This window comes from Solanum dulcamara, chromosome 3 (assembly GCF_947179165.1).
Source record: "Solanum dulcamara chromosome 3, daSolDulc1.2, whole genome shotgun sequence".
NCBI classification, from domain to species: domain Eukaryota; kingdom Viridiplantae; phylum Streptophyta; class Magnoliopsida; order Solanales; family Solanaceae; genus Solanum; species Solanum dulcamara.
Window position 1 is genome coordinate 67010388 of NC_077239.1, and position 20974 is coordinate 67031361.

Consider the following 20974-nt stretch of genomic DNA (forward strand, 5'->3'; position numbering starts at 1 on the left):
TTAGAAATCATTTTTCGAGCCTTAAGATAAGAAATGAACCTACCCTTTACCACCGAATCATGGCCCTCCCATTCAATAACGGACTCCTTAGGAAATTGGAACTTGACTCGACGAGTCCTACAATCTATGGAAGCATAAGATGCATGTAACCAATCCATCCCAAGGATTACATCGAAATCTATCATATCAAGCTCAATGAGATCAAAAGGAATAACTTTATGAAAAATAGACACGGGACAACCCCTATAGACCTTCCTAGCAATAACCGATTCACCCACAGGGGTAGACACCAAATAAGGCTCTAATAACATTTTGGGTGATACATCAAACCTATTTGCTAAGAATGGGGTAACAAATAACAAGTTTGCACGGGGATCCAATAATGCATATACATCAAAAGTAAAGACCTTTAACATACCGATAACAACATTTGGAGCCACCTCAACTTCTTGCCTCCCTTGCAAAGCATAGAAATGGTTGGTGCGTTGGCCACCTCCTTGAGCTTGTTGGCCATGAGCAACGTGTCTTTGAGGCCTACCACCACCACCACTTCTACAATCCCGAGCATGATGACCTGGCTTTCCGCATTTGAAGCAAGCGTTTGAGCTCGCCAAGCACTCCCCTTTGTGGGCCTTCCCACACTTCCCACATGAGGGAAAAGCTTGGGTACCAATGTTGTCTCTTGGGGTCATTAAGTTAGGGCCCTTGTCTTTGTTAAATTTGGAAATGAGGTCATTCGTAGAACCTTGCCCCAAGAATCATTGACTGCCTTGGCCCTTGCTAATGCCACCATGACCGGACCTTTGAGGGTTGAACCCTCCACCATCTACTCTAACCCTTTTGAACCCTCTAGACCTCTCCCTCAACTTCTCTTCTTCGATTTGTTCATCATAAGTCATTAATCGGGAGATGTCCATCTCCTTGACAAACATGGACATTTTGCACTCTTTAGATACCAAGCTTGAAACACCAGATACAAACTTACTCATCCTTGCCCGGGAGTCGGAGACCATGAAGGGAGCATATTTGGACAACCTTGTAAATTTGAGGGCATATTCCCTCACACTCATGCTTCCTTGTCAGAGGTTGATGAACTCTTGGACCTTGGCCTCCCTCAACTCCAATGGAAAGAAACGGTCTAAGAAAGCACATTTTAACTCTTCCCATTCAATCAGCCCAACTTCCTCACCCCTCTCTACAACCATTGCTCGTGCCACACTCGAGCCACACCCTTGAGTTGATAGGCTGCTAGTTCGGCCTTTTCATTTGATGGGGCACCTAATATTGCCACAATCCAATACACCTCCTCAATGAACTCCATAGGGTCCTCATCTATTTTAGAACCATCAAAATCTGGTGGATTCATCCTCTGAAACTCCCAAATCCTAGTGGCCGTATTTTGTACTTAGGGAGGGGGAACACGTTGACGCCCTTGGTTGGCCACATCTTGAGCCAATAATGTGATGACATTTCAGAACTCGGCATGGGATACCCCTTCCTCATAATGTGGGATATCCGAAACCAGAGGAAGTTGGTCCTCATCGTCAACCCTTGCCCTTTGGGGTGGTACCCTTACCCTTCAAGGTGGTCGTCCACGAGGCATCATCTAAAGAAACACGAAACAGTCTGTTAGTTATAGGAAGGCTTAGGATACTCTGAGGCACGACATGAGTTTAAAAGAAGTGAAAAACTTTCCTAAACGCCTCATAGCCTCCCATTCGTAATTGTGGCGCGCTTCACAACTATGAACCAGACCCTATTTGACGTGGTATGTTGGACTCGAAGGACCATTTCAAAACCTCGTGCTCTGATACCAAGTTTGTCCCGGCCCAAGCCTAGGACCTAGACGCGACACGACGAATGAGACACCCGAAGGTACCTCATCCAAGCCTATTAGCATTCATTAAGCATTCATTAGTAATGATAAATAATAATAAGCGGCAATAAAAACATTTATCCATTTATGTCCAAACATACATCTACTATTAGACTTGGCGGGGGCTAAGACATGTCCCTAGCTCACCCTCAATATAAGAGTCACGAAATATTTTAAATAAAGTCTTACTATTCTACATAACCAAAGCTTAGACTAAAAGGGGATGTTGTTCCCAAAACATGGGAACTCACCACTAGCAAATCTTCAACTAATACGAGTTAGCCACATGGAGGAGATCGAGGAGCGGCGGCGGTTCCTACATGGTAATATCATGTAGGCAAGAGTATGCGTTAGTACTTTGAATGTACTAAGTATGTGAGTATGCTATGAAATGAAGAACATAAGAAAAACATGAATAAGCAATATGCATAAGCGAATGCATGCAATAAACATGATCATGGGAAACTTTAAAATATTCATTTTTGTGGGAAAGTGACCCTAACCGACATTTAAGACCATGAGAGCTATTACATGAAATCCAACATAACCCCCTACATTGGCATGGGGAGTCTACTTGCCCGGTAGGACTCCGTCAACTTTAACGTTCTATAACTTTAACTTTATTGGCTAATTGTGGATCCACTAGCCTAACTAGCCTACAAGGGCTCCTATGTTGGCGCATAGTTAATGCATCATGAGACTTTACTTAAGGACCCCTTAGGTCGAGTCCCCATCTATATGCTACATTTGGTGCTAGGTCAATCCCACGGAATAATATTTAAATATCATAATAGCATAAGCATTGTATAACTTTAGACATCAAATCATTTTCGGTAGAATAGCTCATTAAATATTTCATTTGATTCAACTATGTGAGAGTTATCCTTTCACGTTGAATCTCTTCTTTGGCTAAAAGCCTTTTCATCATCATTCAATCATTTCTCAAGACTCCCTTAATCATGGGCATTGCTTCATAAGCTTTCAATCCAACCTCATGTCACTTTACTTTAATCATGAGGAAAACTAGGTGGATTTTCTTCCTAAAACCTTTAAATGTATTTCGAAGAATTATTGCAAGCAAGAGAATGATGAAATGCATTAATTTAAAACATCTCAAAATAATCCACAATTCATATTCAAAACCCTCCTTCAAGCCTTCATAGAGGCACATTAGAAAATCATTCAATTCATGCAATTGAGAGTCAAAATACATCAATATAGGTAAATAAACTAAAAATACACCATAATTTATGCATTTAAAGTCATCATATAAAAGCCCATGAAGATTCACCCTTAAAATTTCAATATAAATTTTAAAAGAACCTTTGGACTCCATGGGTGAAAGGAACCATGGATGGAAGCTCACATACCTTGAGGAGTCGACTCTTGAATGAAAAACTTGAAAGGAAATGGAGGCTTGATCTTCTTGGAGATGGAGGAAGAAGGCTTGAGAGCACTTGGGAGGTTAGGGCTTTTGTTCCCTTTTGTTCTTAGAGTGTGAGTGAGAGTGAATGAGGAAAGTAGTCTTAGGAGTCTCTTACTAGGTGAATTTTCCTCCCAAAACGACCTAATTTTGGGTAACACACAAGGAAAGGCCAAAATGCCCCTTAAAAATCTGGAAAATGGGCTAAAACCCTGCTGGCGCTATAGTGGTGCGTCGCGCCACTGCAGCGCCAAGCCAGAATAGGCTAAAAACCTGCACATCTGATAGTGGCGCGTCGCGCCAAATTTCAAACTACTGAGGTTGTTTTCTGGCACTATAGTGGCGTGGGGCGCCACTAGAGCGCCAAGCCCGAATTTCGCCCAGGCTTGAAATTCCTGCAGTACTAGTCTGTAGTACAATGGCCATTACTTTTAATTTCAAACTCCAAAAATTGCAATCTTGGTGGAGTTGGAAAAAATACTCAAAGAACTTTAATTTGGTAGGTCGTGGTCTTCCTAGTTCACTATATTCCAGGAGATATGGTCGTTTGAAGTTGACCCTTATATGAACTCATTCCGGAAACTTAGTCGATGGGAATTCTTTGGACATGGCTTGGTGTTAGAGATCCCTTATGACCCCTAAACACATCCAACACACTTCAATTACTTAGAAATTAATCCTAACTCATATATAAAATTAGAAGTCATCGGGTTCAATCCTATATGCCTATGAAGGATGGTTCGGGTCTTGACATGGAAATTTTCAAGGCGTTACAATATCTCCCCCCTACTTATCTTATCTTACTTATTTATTTATTTATTTATTTATTTATTGTAGTTATGCCTCTTTCTTCCCGTACCACTCTACCACGACTTTCCCTTTTGCTATTCCTGTTTTCATCTTGTTTTCTATATGTTTTTCCTTATCTGACTTTTTATCTTGTCCAATCTTAAAGCCGAGGGTCCTTCGAAAATAGCCGCCCTACCTTTCAAGGTGGGGGTTAGGTCTGCGTACACTCTACCCTCCCCAGACCCCACATTATGGGATTATACCGGGTTTGTTTTTGTTGTTGTTTGTTTACAATATCTCCCCCTTGGAAACATTCGTCCTCGAATTAGATTCATTAGCATAGAGGGGGACTTGGCATGAGGACTAGTAGCCCAACATATATACAATGACACTTGAAATGCATCAACCATGAAATCATTAAATTTAAGCATAAACCATAACTTTAAAATTCAACTTCATGAACATGCATATGAGGTCTCAAAAGAACCGTATTATAGAAGTCTTAAACATTGAGTGTGAGTGACTCAGTACCTTAGACTTGAGTAGAATAGAAAAGGTGAGGATAATGTTTCATCATATCTATTTCCGCTTCCCATGTAGCGCTTTCAACTTGTTGATTCCTCCAAAGGACTTTAACAGGTGCAACCTCTTTGTTCCTCTACCTCTTAATTTGACCATCCAAAATTTCAACCCGTACCTCTTCATAGGTCAATTTTTCTTTCACTACTTCCAAAGGAATAATAGAATTAGGATCACCCACACATTTTCTCAACATAGAGACATGGAACACTGGGTGAACCATGGCCATTTCCAATGGTAACTCCAACTCATAAGCAACTTTGTCAACGCGCTGTAAGATTGTATACGACCCTACATACCTAGGGATCAATTTACCTTTCTTACCAAATCGAACCACACCCTTCATGGATGAAACCTTCAAATACACCCAGTCATCCACATTAAACTCAAAATCCCTTCTTCTAGTGTCGGAATATGATTTTTGACGACTTTGAGCCATCTTCAACCTTTCTCTAATGAGCTTCACCTTCTCTAAAGCATCAAGTACCAAATCGGGGCCCAACAAGGTCATCACATCTACTTCGAACAAACCAACCAGGAATCTACATCATCTTCCATACAAAGTTTCAAATGGCGCCATCTCAATACTTGAGTGGTAACTATTATTATAGGCAAACTTGATGAGCGGTAGATGATCATCCCAATTCCCTTTAAACTCCAAAACGCAAGCCCTTAACATATCCTCTAGTGTTTGAATTGTCCTTTTGGCTTGTTCATCTGTTTGAGGATGGAATGCGGTGCTCAACTTTACCTTAGTACCGAGGCCCTTTTGAAATGATCTCCAAAAGTGAGAAGTAAATTGGGTACTATGATTCGAAATAATGGACAACGGCACCCCATGCAACCTCACCAACTCCCGAATATATAACTTGGCATAGTCTTCTGCACTATAGGAAGTTTTAACCGGTAGAAAGTGAGCAGACTTAGTCATTCTATCAACAATTATCCAAATAAAATTATGACGCTTTTGGGTATGAGGCAAAACGACCTCACTTTGGGTAACACACAAGGAAAGGCCAGAATACCCCTTAAAAATCTTGAAAATGGGCTAAAACCCTGCACATCTGATAGTGGTGCGTCGCGCCAATTTCCAAACTACTGAGGTTGTTTTCTGGCGCTATAGTGGCGTGGGGCGCCACTGGAGCGCCAAGCCTGAATTTCGCCCAGGCCTGAAATTCCTGCAGTACTACTCTATAGTAAAATGGCCATAACTTTTGACTCCGAAATCCAAAAGTTGTAATCTTGGTGGTGTTGGAAAGAAGACTAAAAGACCTATAATTCGGTAGGTCGTGGTCCACCCAGTTCAATATATTACAGGAAATATGGTCGTTTGAAGTTGACCCTTATATAAACTCATTACGGAAACTTAGTCGATGTGAATTCTTTGGACTTGGCTTGGTGTTAGAGATCCCTTATGACCCCTAAACATACCCAACACACTTCAATTACTTAGAAATTGATCCTAACTCATATATGAAATTAGAAGTCATCGCGTTCAAGCCTATACGCCTATGAAGGATGGTTCGGGTCTTGACATGGAAATTTTCAAGGCGTTACAATATCTCCCCCTTGGAAACATTCGTCCTCGAATTAGATTCATTAGCATAGAGGGGGACTTGGCATGAGGACTAGTAGCCCAACATATATACAATGACACTTGAAATGCATCAACCATGAAATCATTAAATTTAAGCATAAACCATAACTTTAAAATTCAACTTCATGAACATGCATATGAGGTCTCAAAAGAACCGTATTATAGAAGTCTTAAACATTGAGTGTGAGTGACTCAGTACCTTAGACTTGAGTAGAATAGAAAAGGTGAGGATAATGTTTCATCATATCTATTTCCGCTTCCCATGTAGCGCTTTCAACTTGTTGATTCCTCCAAAGGACTTTAACAGGTGCAACCTCTTTGTTCCTCTACCTCTTAATTTGACCATCCAAAATTTCAACCCGTACCTCTTCATAGGTCAATTTTTCTTTCACTACTTCGAAAGGAATAATAGAATTAGGATCACCCACACATTTTCTCAACATAGACACATGGAACACTGGGTGAACCATGGCCATTTCCAATGGTAACTCCAACTCATAAGCAACTTTGTCAACGCGCTGTAAGATTGTATACGACCCTACATACCTAGGGATCAATTTACCTTTCTTACCAAATCGAACCACACCCTTCATGGATGAAACCTTCAAATACACCCAGTCATCCACATTAAACTCAAAATCCCTTCTTCTAGTGTCAGAATATGATTTTTGATGACTTTGCGCCATTTTCAACATTTCTCTAATGAGATTCACCTTCTTTAAAGCATCAAGTACCAAATCGGGGCCCAACAAGGACATCTCACCTACTTTGAACCAACTAACCGGAGATCTGCACTGTCTCCCATACAAAGCCTCAAATGGCGCCATCTCAATACTTGACTAGTAACTATTATTATAGGAAAACTCGATGAGCGGTAGATGATCATCCCAATTCGCTTTAAACTCCAAAACGCAAGCCCTTAACATATCATCTAGTGTTTGAATTATCCTTTCAACTTGTCTATCTGTTTGAGGATGGAATGCGGTGCTCAACTTTACTTTAGTACCGAGGCCCTTTTGAAATGATCTCCAAAAGTGAGAAGTAAATTAGGTACCACGATCCGAAATAATGGACAACGGCACCCTATGCAACCTCACCAACTCCCGAATATACAACTTGGCATAGTCTTCTGCACTATAGGGATTTTTAACCGGTAGAAAGTGAGCCGACTTAGTCATTCTATCAACAATTATGCAAATCGAATCATGACGCTTCTTGGTATGAGGCAAAACGACCTCACTTTGGGTAACACACAAGGAAAGGCCAAAATGCCCCTTAAAAATCCGGAAAATAGGCTAAAACCCTGCTGGCGCCACTGCAGCGCCAAGCCAGAATAGGTTAAAAACCTACACATCTGATAGTGGTGCGTCGTGCCAAGTTCCAAACTACTGAGGCTGTTTTCTGGCGCTATAGTGGCGTGGGGCGCCACTGGAGCGCCAAGCCTGAATTTCGCCCAGGCTTGAAATTCCTGCAGTATTAGTCTGTAGTAAAATGGCCATAACTTTTGACTCCGAACTCCAAAAATTGCAATCTTAGTGGCATTGGAAAGAAGGCTCAAAGACCTTTAATTTGGTAGATCATAGTCCACCTAGTTCAATATATTCCAGGAGATATGGTCATTTGAAGTTGACCCTTATACAAACTCATTCTGAAAACTTAGTCGATGAGAATTCTTTGGACTTGGATTGGTGTTAGAGATCCCTTATGACCCCCTAAACACATCCAACATACTTCAATTACTTAGAAATTGATCCTAACTCATATATGAAATTAGAAGTCATCGGGTTCAAGCCTGTACGCCTATGAAGGATGGTTCGGGTCTTGACATGGAAATTTTTAAGGCGTTACACATATTCCATAGAGAAGCTGGGACAGGACTACCAACTGAGTTGACACTGTTCCTTGAGAGAGAGCAAGAGATACATCTGGGGACTGAGTTGTAGCACTATTGACCGCTACTTTTAGAACACTTTCCTTCAAAATGTAGAGACCTTGATCCTCTTTACCAATCCTCTTGACCTGACCGCTGAAGAGATCCTGGAAAACACAGAAGTCAGGAAAGCAAGCTGCCATATATTTAAGGTCTTTGGTGAGTTGTGATAAAGATAGGAGATTGCACTTGAAGTCAGGGACAAACAGGACATTGCCAATAAGTTGATTACCAAGAATATGTGTACTACCAATATGTTAGACTGACACTATATTTCCAGTAGGTAAAAGTACTTGTCTCCTCTCAGATGGTGGTACTGTGTGACAATTATTTAGCAGCTCAATCTTAGAAGTCATATGATTTGTGGCTCCAGTATCAACTATCCAGCTTTTATCTACATATTTAGACACTAAAGCAGATAGAGCACCTCCTGCAGTAGCTTCTTTAGCTAAGTGTTCTCCTCTATTTTCACCTTTTTTGGCCAGCATCTGCAGGATCTGATGGTACTGATCCTGTGTCAAAAAGGCTGTAGGTGCAGGTATGTCAATAATAGGTTGTGAACCTGTAAACTGAGTAACCTCAGCCTCATTAGCATAGGAATTGGAAATGGAGTTTTCCCTCTTCTTCTTTGACTTCCATCTAACTGGATAGCCTTTCATTTTGAAGTACTGTCCTTAGAGTGTCCCCTGTAACCACAGACCTCACACACAAGAAGTGGTTTCTGAAATTTTGGTGGCTTGTATTGGTTGTCATAGTGTCCTCTTCCTGAGTTACCATCACCTCCTGGTTGATGGCCAAAGCTGCCACCCTGATTAGGACCACCTCCACCTTTTTACTGAATAGAGTAGTGCTTTCAACAATTCTAGAAGTAATATTTTCATGACCTGCACTTGCCAGGTTTCTTTGGCTTTCATGATCTACTATCAGAGAGTAAGCTTTGTTTAGGCTGGGAATTGGAGTCTACATCAATATTTGACCTCTAGCAGCTGAATATGACTCATTTAGTCCCATAAGAAACTCAAGCAATCTCTGGTATTCAAAGTGCTCTTGGAACCTTTTTGATTTAGCACAAGAACACCCTAGGCATGTCATGATAGAATCAAACTCATTCCACAACCCTCTTAGATTAGTATAGTACTTTGTAACTGTCATAGTTCCTTGAGTGAGACTATGAATTTCCTTATGCAGTTAGAACACATGTGCACCATTAATTTTGTCGAATCTCTTTTCAGATCACTCCACACCTTATGAGCATCACTAGCATATACAATGCTACTCAATAATCCAGGTGTAACAACATTCATTATCCAGGACAACACTACAGCATTGCATTTTCCCCAAATATCAAACAACTCAGGTGCAAACTGAGATTTAGGGAATCTACCATCAACAAAGCCAAGTTTACCTTTACCTAGGAGTCCAACTCGCATGGATCTACTCTAGACTGCATAGTTCTTAGATTCGGTAAGCTGAAGGGAGATTAGAGAGCTACTTGGAGTGTCATTAGGATGGAGATACAGAGGATGATTGTGACCTATGATTGGAGATCCATAGCTGGTTGGTCCAATAGTTGCATGTGTTGTGTTCAAGTTCATGTCGCCAGTTTCCAGAGATCTAGATGTGGCTTCAGCTATGTACATCTTTATTTCCAGTTCCCGTTTATGTATTAAGATTAAGTTATATTTAATCAGTTTCAATGTCAATGCAGGGAATGAAGTACATTATCAAAAAGATCCCCTCACACTCCCTAAGATTCGACACTTTATATATGACTAATTTTATTGATGATTTCAAATCATCAATAGGCGATGAAGCTATATAATTATTTCGACAAACCATATTTGATCACTATCTAGTTATGCCACAGTGTAATTTTCAAGGGCAAATCATCAAATGTCTCTTACACCTTGAGGTAGAGCAAAAAAATAAAGAGGAATTGCACATTCGTCACATGCAGGGTAATATACTCACATTCACAATCAAGAAATTTGCTATTATTACTAGTTTACGATGTACCGGTAATATCAATGATTTTCGGTACCCAAATGCACTAATAAGTAGATTGTTGTCTAAATATTTCTCTAGTGCAAAAAATGGGGTAAACAAAGGATGTTTCGTTCAGCGTTTTCTGGTTGGAGGATGGGAAACAAATGAAGACGTTGTTCAGATGGTCATTCTCTACTTCATCCACACTTTTATTTTTTCTCAACTAGGTGATTCACCTAATTTTGTTGATAATTTTAAGATGGTAGAGGATGGTAGGTATGCGCAATACCCATGGGGGAAAATAACATATTCCAAATTGATAAAAGGAATTAGGCAGGAGTTTTCAAATGCCAAACAAATGTATCATTTGGGCGGCATGCCATACGCTCTGAATGCATGGATATACGAATGTGCATCCCAGGTGCCTTCTGAGATTGTTGTAAGAGTGGGCCATCGAATTCCCAAAATTCTTAATTGGCGTGTTGTTGCCGTCAAGCAAAAATTTGAGACCTTCATGTCTACCATTTTCAATGAGGTATATTTCACGAAATTATTTTCATAATTATAGCAAATGAACATATCATCTCCTGCTTATTAAATGTACTTAAAGATTATTCATGTATACACTGTCTCATTATACATAACATTTAAGATACACTGTATAGTCTTGCTTTTGATACAATAGAATTTGTTCTGATACATATGATTCCTCTTATGAATTTTTCTGCAGTATCAATGCTCCAATATTGTGCAATCTCAAGATGAAATTAAATCACTTGTCATTCCTGGCAGTGAACATCATTATGAAGCTGATACATCAACTGCCAAGGTTAAATTTACAGAACCTCAAAAAGTCCCCGGATTTGAAGACTTCTCAACAAAACCACCTAAAGAATTATTAAAAAGATCCAGTCATGCTGCTGATACATCTTCTCCACCTCCTCCCCAAAAAATGAAGACTACCCTGGTAAAAAACCCATTCAAGTAGAAACAACTAAAATGGATAAGGATGTCATACCATCAAATCCATCAGAAAAGCCTGTTTTTACTTTTATGGAACTTGCGGCAAAGTCAGGGGTAGGCGGTGAATCTTTCGGTCATTCGGATCAAATTATTCATGTGGAATTCAAAGCATTAAATAAGTCTATAAATAAGTCTCTAAATAAATACGTAAGTTATTACTATAAGAACTAAGACACACAATATACTTTTAATAAGTTTATACATTATGTTTTTTCATATTATTGTATTAAGGTTGATCGGAAGTTCAAGCGATTAGAGAAAAAAATTGATTCAAATCACATTGATATTTTGAAAGCCATGGGCAACATAGTGCACCACATGACTCGCACATCATTTTCAGTAAATAAATCTGATATCGCTTCGGCAAATGTCCAATCTCATGTCCAGGAAGATATTAAGGTAGATACATCACGTAATTATTGATATTTATATTTTGATATACTTATAAACTATTGGATATAATTCATTTTAATCTATCAGATATTCAATTATCATTGTATTTATCACTCTAATAATTATTATATTTACAGGAAGCAGAACCATCCAACATGATACAAGAGGTGGATGATGTATCTAGGCATAACAATGTATCAAATGCTGCAGAATATATTCAACAACCTGTTTCAACTGATACATTAAAGGTAATGTATCAAAACCAAATATATTACCAAGCTGATGCTTCATAGCTATTGTACCTACTAAACCTGTGATGCTATATAGATCTTGATATATTTCATGTTCATATATCATAAGTAAATGTCATTATATTTACAGAAAGCAGAACCATCAAACATGATACAAAAGGTGAATGATGTATCTGGGCATAACATTGTATCAGATGCTGCAGAATATATTCAACAAGATATTTCAACTGATTCATTAAAGGTAATGTATCAGAACCAAATATATTACCAAGATGATGCTTCATAGCTATTGTACCTGTTAAACCCGTGATGCCATGTAGATCTTGATATGTTTCATGTTCATATATCATAATTAAATGTCATTATATTTACAAGAAGCAGAACCATCCAATATGATACAACTGGTGGATGATCTATCAGAACACAATATTGTATCAGATGTTGCAGAATCTTTTCAACAACATGCTTCAACTGATACATTGATGGTAATGTATCAGAACCAAAGTTATTAAAGATAATGTATCATTTCAGTAGTCATTTTCTTAAATAATTATTATTATTACATTTGTAGGAACCAAAACCATCATTTATTCCACACCAATCAAAGGATGTATCAGCACAACAGATGGAACCAACTAGAGCAAATCATTTTCAAGTGACTGTTTAGTCTGATACATTAAAGGTAATGTATCAGATCAATTATTATGATAAATTAAATATTAATAAGTTTAGTACTGACGTTATACATTAAATTTAGAATAATGCCATGAAAGATGTGAGAGAAGCTGTTGATAAGACTGATTAATATGAAGAGCATGTTCAACAAACTGATAAAGAAAAAATCAAACTAACTGCATCGGTACTATGAATCAATTGTATCTGATTCATTAAATTTAATAAATTTTATTATAGTAAAGTCATTATATTTTGTAATTCTTCAAAATTAGGAATCTAATACTTCAGCTCCGGTATCGACCGAAACTATGAAAGTGATAGATGCTCTAATATACGGACTTTCATTACCTGCAAAGCCATTGACTGTTGTTAGTCATGAATAGGTAGTTTAGGATGAATGTCTACTACGTGATAGCCAGCTACCTACCACTCTTCCATCAAAACCCGACGTATTGCCAGATGATGCGAAGACACCTCTTCCAAGAAGTAGGCTGCTTTCTAAGATCTTACAATCGCCGTATCTAACAAAATTTGGATCGAGTGAAAAAGGATAAGGAAAAAGTGACATTTGTGAGCCATCAAACACACCCTTTTGAAGGTTTTGACATATGTTATAATCCCCCATCCGAATTTATTTGGGAATACACCCAATGGATTGATAAAGGTCTATTAAAATCGCATCCAAACAAGTAAGTATGACATTTACAACTTATATCAACAAAAGCTGTTTATTATATATGTTCTGTCATTTTAATATAAGTTTCCATTCAGGAAATCAAAGGAGGAACTTTATAGATCCAAGTTCTCTTCATTCGGGTTCGAAAAAATAGACTTTGTACTGGCATTTCCTCAAGATAAGAACTGGTTCTACCTCATGTCACAGTTGAACAGATGCTGGAATGATAAGGTAATCATTTTTTGATATAACATATGTTACATTTCAGACACAAGGTCTGATACATAAATACTATGTATCACATACATCCAGTACAAAAATTTCTAATCTGTTACATGTCAGACACAAGGTCTAATACATAAATACTATGTATCAGATACATCCAGTACAGAAGTTTCTAATTTGTTGCATGTCAGACTCAAGGTCTGATACATAAATACTATGTATTAGATACATCCAGTACAGAAGTTTCTAATCTATTACATGTCAGACTTAAGGTCTGATACATAAATATTATGTATCAGATACATCCAGTACAGAAGTTTCTAATCTATTTAACAACTATGTATCATTTTGTATAACTAATAATTTCTTAAAATGTGCAGCATATCGATGTAATATTCTACTACCTTCTAAAGAAATTAAAGATGCAGTTTGGCAATCAGTATCAATACACAACAACAAACTGTATTTTCAAAATTTTCATCGAATCTGCACACGCACGATACTATCACATTCCACCTAATATTTATACACAAGATGATATGGCACGGGCCTCTGTTATAGCTCATCACGAGAGATCTGTGAAGAACATAATAAGAGATTTCTCAATTCCCGCCAGTTTACCCTAGCATTTGGTAGATGAGGTATACATCCCAATAAACTGCAATAGGGATTTTCATTGGGTTCTTGCGGTTGTTGTGCTGAAACATAGGTTGATATGCGTGTATGATTCATCAACGAGAAGAAGAACTAGCAAACCTTCACCAGAGATTCAAAAGATAACAGTAATGCTACCTACATATCTCCAGGATAGTGGTTTTTTGAGAAAAATGAACGTACTGATTGGTCATTGATTGATTCATACAAGGATAAATCAATCGGAAATATGCTTGAATCACATCACCCTTTTGCAATTGAATACGTTGAAGGTATTGCGCAACAAGGAAGCGATAGCTTGTGAGTATTAACAAGTATTCATATTTAAATCATTCATAGGTCAATTGTTTTTAAAAAGTTGTGTATTCATTTCTATGCAGGGATTGTGGTATTTTTCTGGCTATTTTTGTCGAATATGTTAGTGATGGAATTTCTATTCCAACTACTGGACTACAAGCTGAATTCTTCCGTGAAAGATATGGTGCACTACTGTGGAATTATGGTTGTCGGAAGTCCAAGAATGGTTATGTTAGCGAAAACGACGATCCAAAAAAACCTAAGAGAGATTTCATCTCTCCTAGTCAAGGAGAACCGATGGACGTCGAGTAGTTTTTTTTTTAATTTTGTAGTAGTAGAATGTACAATTTTGTTTTTGCACCAATAGTATTTTTTTTCTCTATTCAACAACTTAGCAGACTTTTAAGCTTTTTTCATATGCATGTATCAGATACTGATGTATCAAAATAGAATGTTTATAAGACATATTATTTATTTATCAGAGTTTCATTTATCAATCTTCAATGCTTATGATACATCTTGATTATGTATCAAATTCTAATATTTCAAAATATAATGAATCTGATACATATACATTTATGTATCAGAATCTCATGTACCATGATTTACAGCTTCTGATACATCTACTATATGTATTAGATTATAATGTTTAAAGATTTTATCATTCTGATACATATTTATTTATGTATCAGAAACTCATGTATCAACCTTTACAGCTACTGATACATCTACTTTATGTATCAGATTCTAATCTTTCAAAATTTAACTATTCTGATACATCTACATTTATATATTAGAATCTCATGTATCAACATTTACATCTCCTGAAAATATATACTTTATGTATCAGATTATAATGTTTCAAAATTTAATAAATCTGATACATATGCATTTATGTATTAGAATCTCATGTATCATGATTTACAGCTCCTGATACATATAGAGCCTGTTTGGATGGGCTTTAAAAAGTAACTTTTATGTATGAAGTGTTTTTATAACTTTTATGTGCTGAAAGTTATTTTTATAAATAAGCAGTTGAGTGTTTGGATAAAAGTGTTTATGCTGAAAATAAGTTGTTGATGTGTTTGGCAAATAAGTGTTGTTAAGCACTTATTTTCTGTCAAAATGACTGAAATACCCTTAAAGCTGTTAACACCCTAATAAGTATATTTAAAAGATATTTAAACTCTAAAGTTGATTTTAATCAAAAGTAATTTATAAAATGTTTCTAAATAAAATGTTTATTTAAGTTATTTAAGTTATTTTTTTATATAAAATGTTTATTTAAGTAATTTATAAAATGTTTATTTAAGTTATTTAAGTTATTTTTTTTATAAATTTTAATTTAAGTAATTTATAAAATGTTTTTAAATAAAATGTTTATTTAGGTTTATTTTTTTATAAATACATGTCTCATTTACGCTTTCTAATGAAGTTTGTTGGAGTAATGTGGTTGCTTTAGTATCTTTTGTTTCCAAACGAAACCACTCCACTATAAATACAAGAAGTGGAAAATATTCATAAATACAAGCATCAAGCATTAGAAATGTCACTAGCAATCATATCACGAAACCCCATCCAATAGACATTATTTTGTTCTCCTACATCTTGGACATCTACATTGTTAGCTCTTGTAGTTGTGCCAATATCATTAGAATCAACCGATGGAATATAGCTCTCATTCTCGGCTGTTTGGAATGCATCATCCACAATGCATTTCTTTCTAATATAATTGTGAATGGCCATAGTAGGAAGTACGATGTCCCTTTGTGTGTCAATGTGATAGTATGACATGTCTCTCAAAATAGACCATCTTACTTTTCAAACGCCAAATGTGCGCTCTACTACATTTCTACAAGAAGAGTGTAAATAGTTAAATTTCTCAATACATCCTCTTGGCTCTCGCAATTGTCGAGTTGCACCGCGGTGAAATTTAGCTAGGTGATATCTTACATTATTTCCTTTGTATGGAGCCATGTATCCTTTCATGTGTGAATATCCTGAATCAACTAGATAATATTTGTTTCTGCGTGGATGTGGAAAGTTGAGATCTTCTCTACGAAGGGCATCAGCAAATATACGACTATCGTGAGCTGCTCTTTCCCACCCAGCCCATGCAAATGTAAAATACATATTAAAATCAACAACGACAAGAATATTCTGAGATGGATAACCTTTACGTCTAATATATGGTATCTCTTGACCTTGCAGTAATCTAGCTTTAACATATGTGCCATCAATTGATCCAATACAGTCCTACAAGAAGTGAATGTAAATTAAGAGATATTTTTTAGTATTATGCCATATTTTGGTCAATTTGATGCAAATATATTAAGAAGGTAGGGTATTAATTGAATTGATTGAGTCAAAGAAAAATTATGTGATGTTGATTTATTTAATATTTAATATTTAAACTACTAATTTAAATAAGGCATGGTGCATTTTGTTCTGTGTTAATTAGTTAGTATGTCATGAACTTTTTAGTTAAATAAAATTTAATACAGTTGGCCAGTAGCTATAACTAGTAAAGCATCTTAGTTAAATGAATTTAATTTTATATATTGATAATTTGATGGTAGAAAAAAAGTTTTTATATATTCAATACTAGTAAGGGTGTACATACGTCAGGTTGGTTGAGGAGAGGGATTTGATCGGGGAGTAGGGGTATGCACTATAAAAAAAATTAAAATTAGCTATAATGCAGAATAGCAAATTATCATAAACAGGGTACTTACTTTAAAGAAAGGGAGATATCTTTGTTTACATGGCTTGTGAGCATCTCAACCATCATTATAATTTGGATGTGGTTGAATGATATCTCTTGCAAGCTTGCAAACGGCCTTTAAAACACTATGAAAGTGTCTATGAATTGTCTCTCTAGAATGTTGAAAGATATCTTGTATCATTCGATTTCCAACTCCATGTGCACAAGTCATCAAGAATATGCCTAACATTTCATGTATAGACATTCCACGAGTGGGTTTAAGCCCATATTTATCAGTTAGGTCATTGGATAGATCAATGAACATCGCTTTCTTCAGTCAGAAATTTTCATAACAACGAGTCTCATTTCCTCGTAATATCTCTTGGATAAACTCATTTCCAGAGAGCATTGATGTACGACAAGGTTCTTTGCATAGGTATCTTTCACAATACATCAAAATGTATTTACCTGTTATATGACATAAAGCCATCCACTCCTTCTGCTCTCTCGGAATCTCTTCTAGTTCTTGATCTTCATCATCTAACAAATCACTTAAATGAGGAGATACCACATTGCTAATATCCCAACTCTCCATTTAACTAAAAATGAAAATGCCTTAAATTAGTAAAGAATGAAATTTTTTTCAACAACTAAATTTCAAGATTTTTTAGAAACTCCACCGTTTCGGTGCACTCATTTCTATCTTCAAAAAATCACATTGTAAATCTCAAATTACTATTCCATCAAAGAAAATCAATCACAGCAATACATAAAGTTCCCACATTCATAAAAGCCAACACAACAACAATAATGATAAGGTCTAAGGATACAACCACAATGTTAACACAACATTAACAATACATAAAGTTTATACGCACAACCACAACTTCAACACAACATTAACAATACATAAAGTTTACACGCACAATTATAATGTTCGAACATTAAACAATAAAAATATTTAACCATAGCAATACAATCATCCTATTTTCTCAGGTGTAACTGATAGTTATACTCCAACTAAGATTTCCGAGCTTCATCAGTTTCCATCTTAAGAAACAGTTGACGTACGTCCTTCTTAAGAAATATGTTGCAAACATAGTTGTACTTTCCACTCCCAGGAGGAATATCAGAAAAATTTGCCAACATATTCATACACTTATCGATGACGGGATCATCTACCGAAGGGGATGTAGCAGTGTCTTTACTAGACATAAACTTCACTAAAGAGTGTATATCCTCTTTGAATGATGCCACACCAGATTTTGCCTTATTTCTTTTGACTTGATTGCCAGTTCCAGTATCATCAATTGAACCCCATCTTTTAAGTGACAACTTAGGAAATATAATAGATTCCACATTTTGTATATCATCACTTTCATCATTTCCTTCATCACTAGAATTGACCAAGTGTTCCTTGTCATAGCCACCAATATTATTTGTTCCTTCTTCGTCAAGATCTACTCCGATGCCAGACATTTATTTTTGATTTGCTGCATGTGCTCTTTCTCCAGTAGCAACAATATCAGAAAACAACGCATCGTAGCGATACCATATAAGTGAAAGATCTACTTTTCTGAACTTATTGTATCGATCATCCTCCTATAACAAAAAAATCAAAAACTACTTTAAACTAACAAAGCAATTTAACAATGAAAGAAAAAAGAAAGATAAAACAACAACAACAACAAGAAGAAGCCAGTATAATCATCCCACTCATATAGTATTTTCAAGAAAATCTCTCCACACAGCTTATCAAAGAATAAAATAATACAAAATCTTGCCAGAGAATACCTTTTATTGTTCCCAAAACAAAAAATCTTGCCAATGAAATTATAGTGTGATATACAAGTTAATATCATCATAGTCACTTCCCAAAGTAAAAAATCTGACAGAATGGTGAAGAATCAGAGTTTAACAAGAAAGTAGAATCAAGATTTATGGGATATTCAACATCTAATTCACAAAAAATCAACCTGATAAAGTGATCAAACAGCCAAAAATAGAAACTTCACAAAAACATACCCATAGCCTCTCCATATACCCTATACTCCAACCAGCTACAAAGCAGATATGCTCAGCAGTATCCTTCAAGTTCTGCAGTCAACCCAAATTCTAGTCTCCAAATCAACAACTTAGGAGTGCCCTGACAGTTCTACCACTTCCTTTTTGTTAGATAACTAATGTTAATATAGCAAGAGTAATTAGTTATACTTAATGTCTTATGTTGTTAGATTCCTAAATCAGGTAAACTAGCTCTTTACTTCTCATGCATATCCCCATCTCTTCCTAAAAATAGTGCAAAATAAATGTTGATGATAAAATAAAATGTTGATGATAAAACATATGTGCAGAAACAGGAGGAAAATGTTCCAGAAATTATTGGCAGTGATAAATTTCTAAAAAGGCTACCAGAAAGAGGATTACACCAATGGCCATTGATTGATTATAGTAGTTCTCTAGAATTATAGTATTTTTTTGTTCTATATCCTTTTATAAGGGGATATGAGGCTCAGAAAATGAAGAGAAATTTGGATGATTTTTCATGTACATATGTATACTAGCATTATTGTAAGCCAAATCATTTGTTTAATGTTTTCTGTTATATATTGACTTTGACCTAAAGACTGAATATTAATATATACAAACAAAAAAAAGACATATTAAAATATAAGAGATGTACCTTAATTTTTCGCTCCCATCAATCATCATCTGTCATAATTGTATTTTTCGTGGCATCCCATTCTAAACCTGTCTCCCCTCTCATCAACTTCTTAAAAAGAATCCAATTTTTTTTCATGTTATCCCAATAATTTTTCATTTGTTTTTTATCGTAATTTTTTCCCGTGATTCTATTGAATTCTTCGACAACATTATTCCATTCATCTCTATTTAAATGAGTGTGTGGTCTACGTCCTTGTCTAACCTCATTTTCACACAAATCTATAAATTTAATATTGGCATCATCATCCCACTTAGCATTACTTCGTGCTTTACTAGTTTCCGGCATGATTGAATGTAAACAATCTGAAGAAAGGAGATTTGACATTAAATAAATCATTGCCATTAAATAATAGGATAGACATTTGGCATGAATTACCACTCCATTGGAAGCAACTGCTACTACTACTGTTAAGAACATCACATTAGAAGCAACTGCTAAGAACATCACAATATGGAACTCAGTAATAAAAAAGATTGAGAAACAAATTAGCAGGATGCCACAAGAGGTATTTACAAAAAAAGGGGTAAGGATGTACAGGTCAATATCACACCACAAGCATTCAAACAAAAAATTCTTCAAGCATACAAGATATCGAAAATGGTATTTTGCATCACTGTAACTACAACTAATCTATCAGAAGTCAAATCAAGCATATTAATAAAAATTTAAACTTTTAAGTCCCTAATCTAGATATTGATCCAGAAAAGGGAAATGTTAACATTAATAGAGACCACAGATAGTAATCCAGATCCTCCAATAATTGATCAAAACACTATTTTTACTGGTTGGCTATTATCTTAGTTCAATCAAGTGCTTAATTATCAAGCAAGGGGGAACAAAGCAAGCACATTCCATTACCACTTCTATTCAACAACTTTAAAAATTATAGCAAAACATGGCCTTTATAGACCTCTTAAGAAAATTACATGTACATAGATTGTGTATATGTTGTGTAATATACAATCTTCACATCAGCAACTCAAATAAATAGGAACCCTCTTACACAGATTTTATCAAACAACCTTAACATTCTTTATATAACAAAAATTATATCTTTATATAATAACAATTATATCTGACAAAAATTGAATCTTGGAAACTATACAGAGAAAATATTTGATAGATAAAGGGTAGTTCATTGAGGTGGGTATGTGGAAATTTCCATAAAATC

The 20974-nt window shown here is 36.0% G+C and overlaps 1 pseudogene; it reads right to left on the reverse strand.

The window, feature by feature from the left end:
- Positions 1–18062: 18062 nt before the first annotated feature.
- On the reverse strand, positions 18063–20269 carry LOC129881697 (L10-interacting MYB domain-containing protein-like; annotated as a pseudogene).
- Positions 20270–20974: the final 705 nt, after the last annotated feature.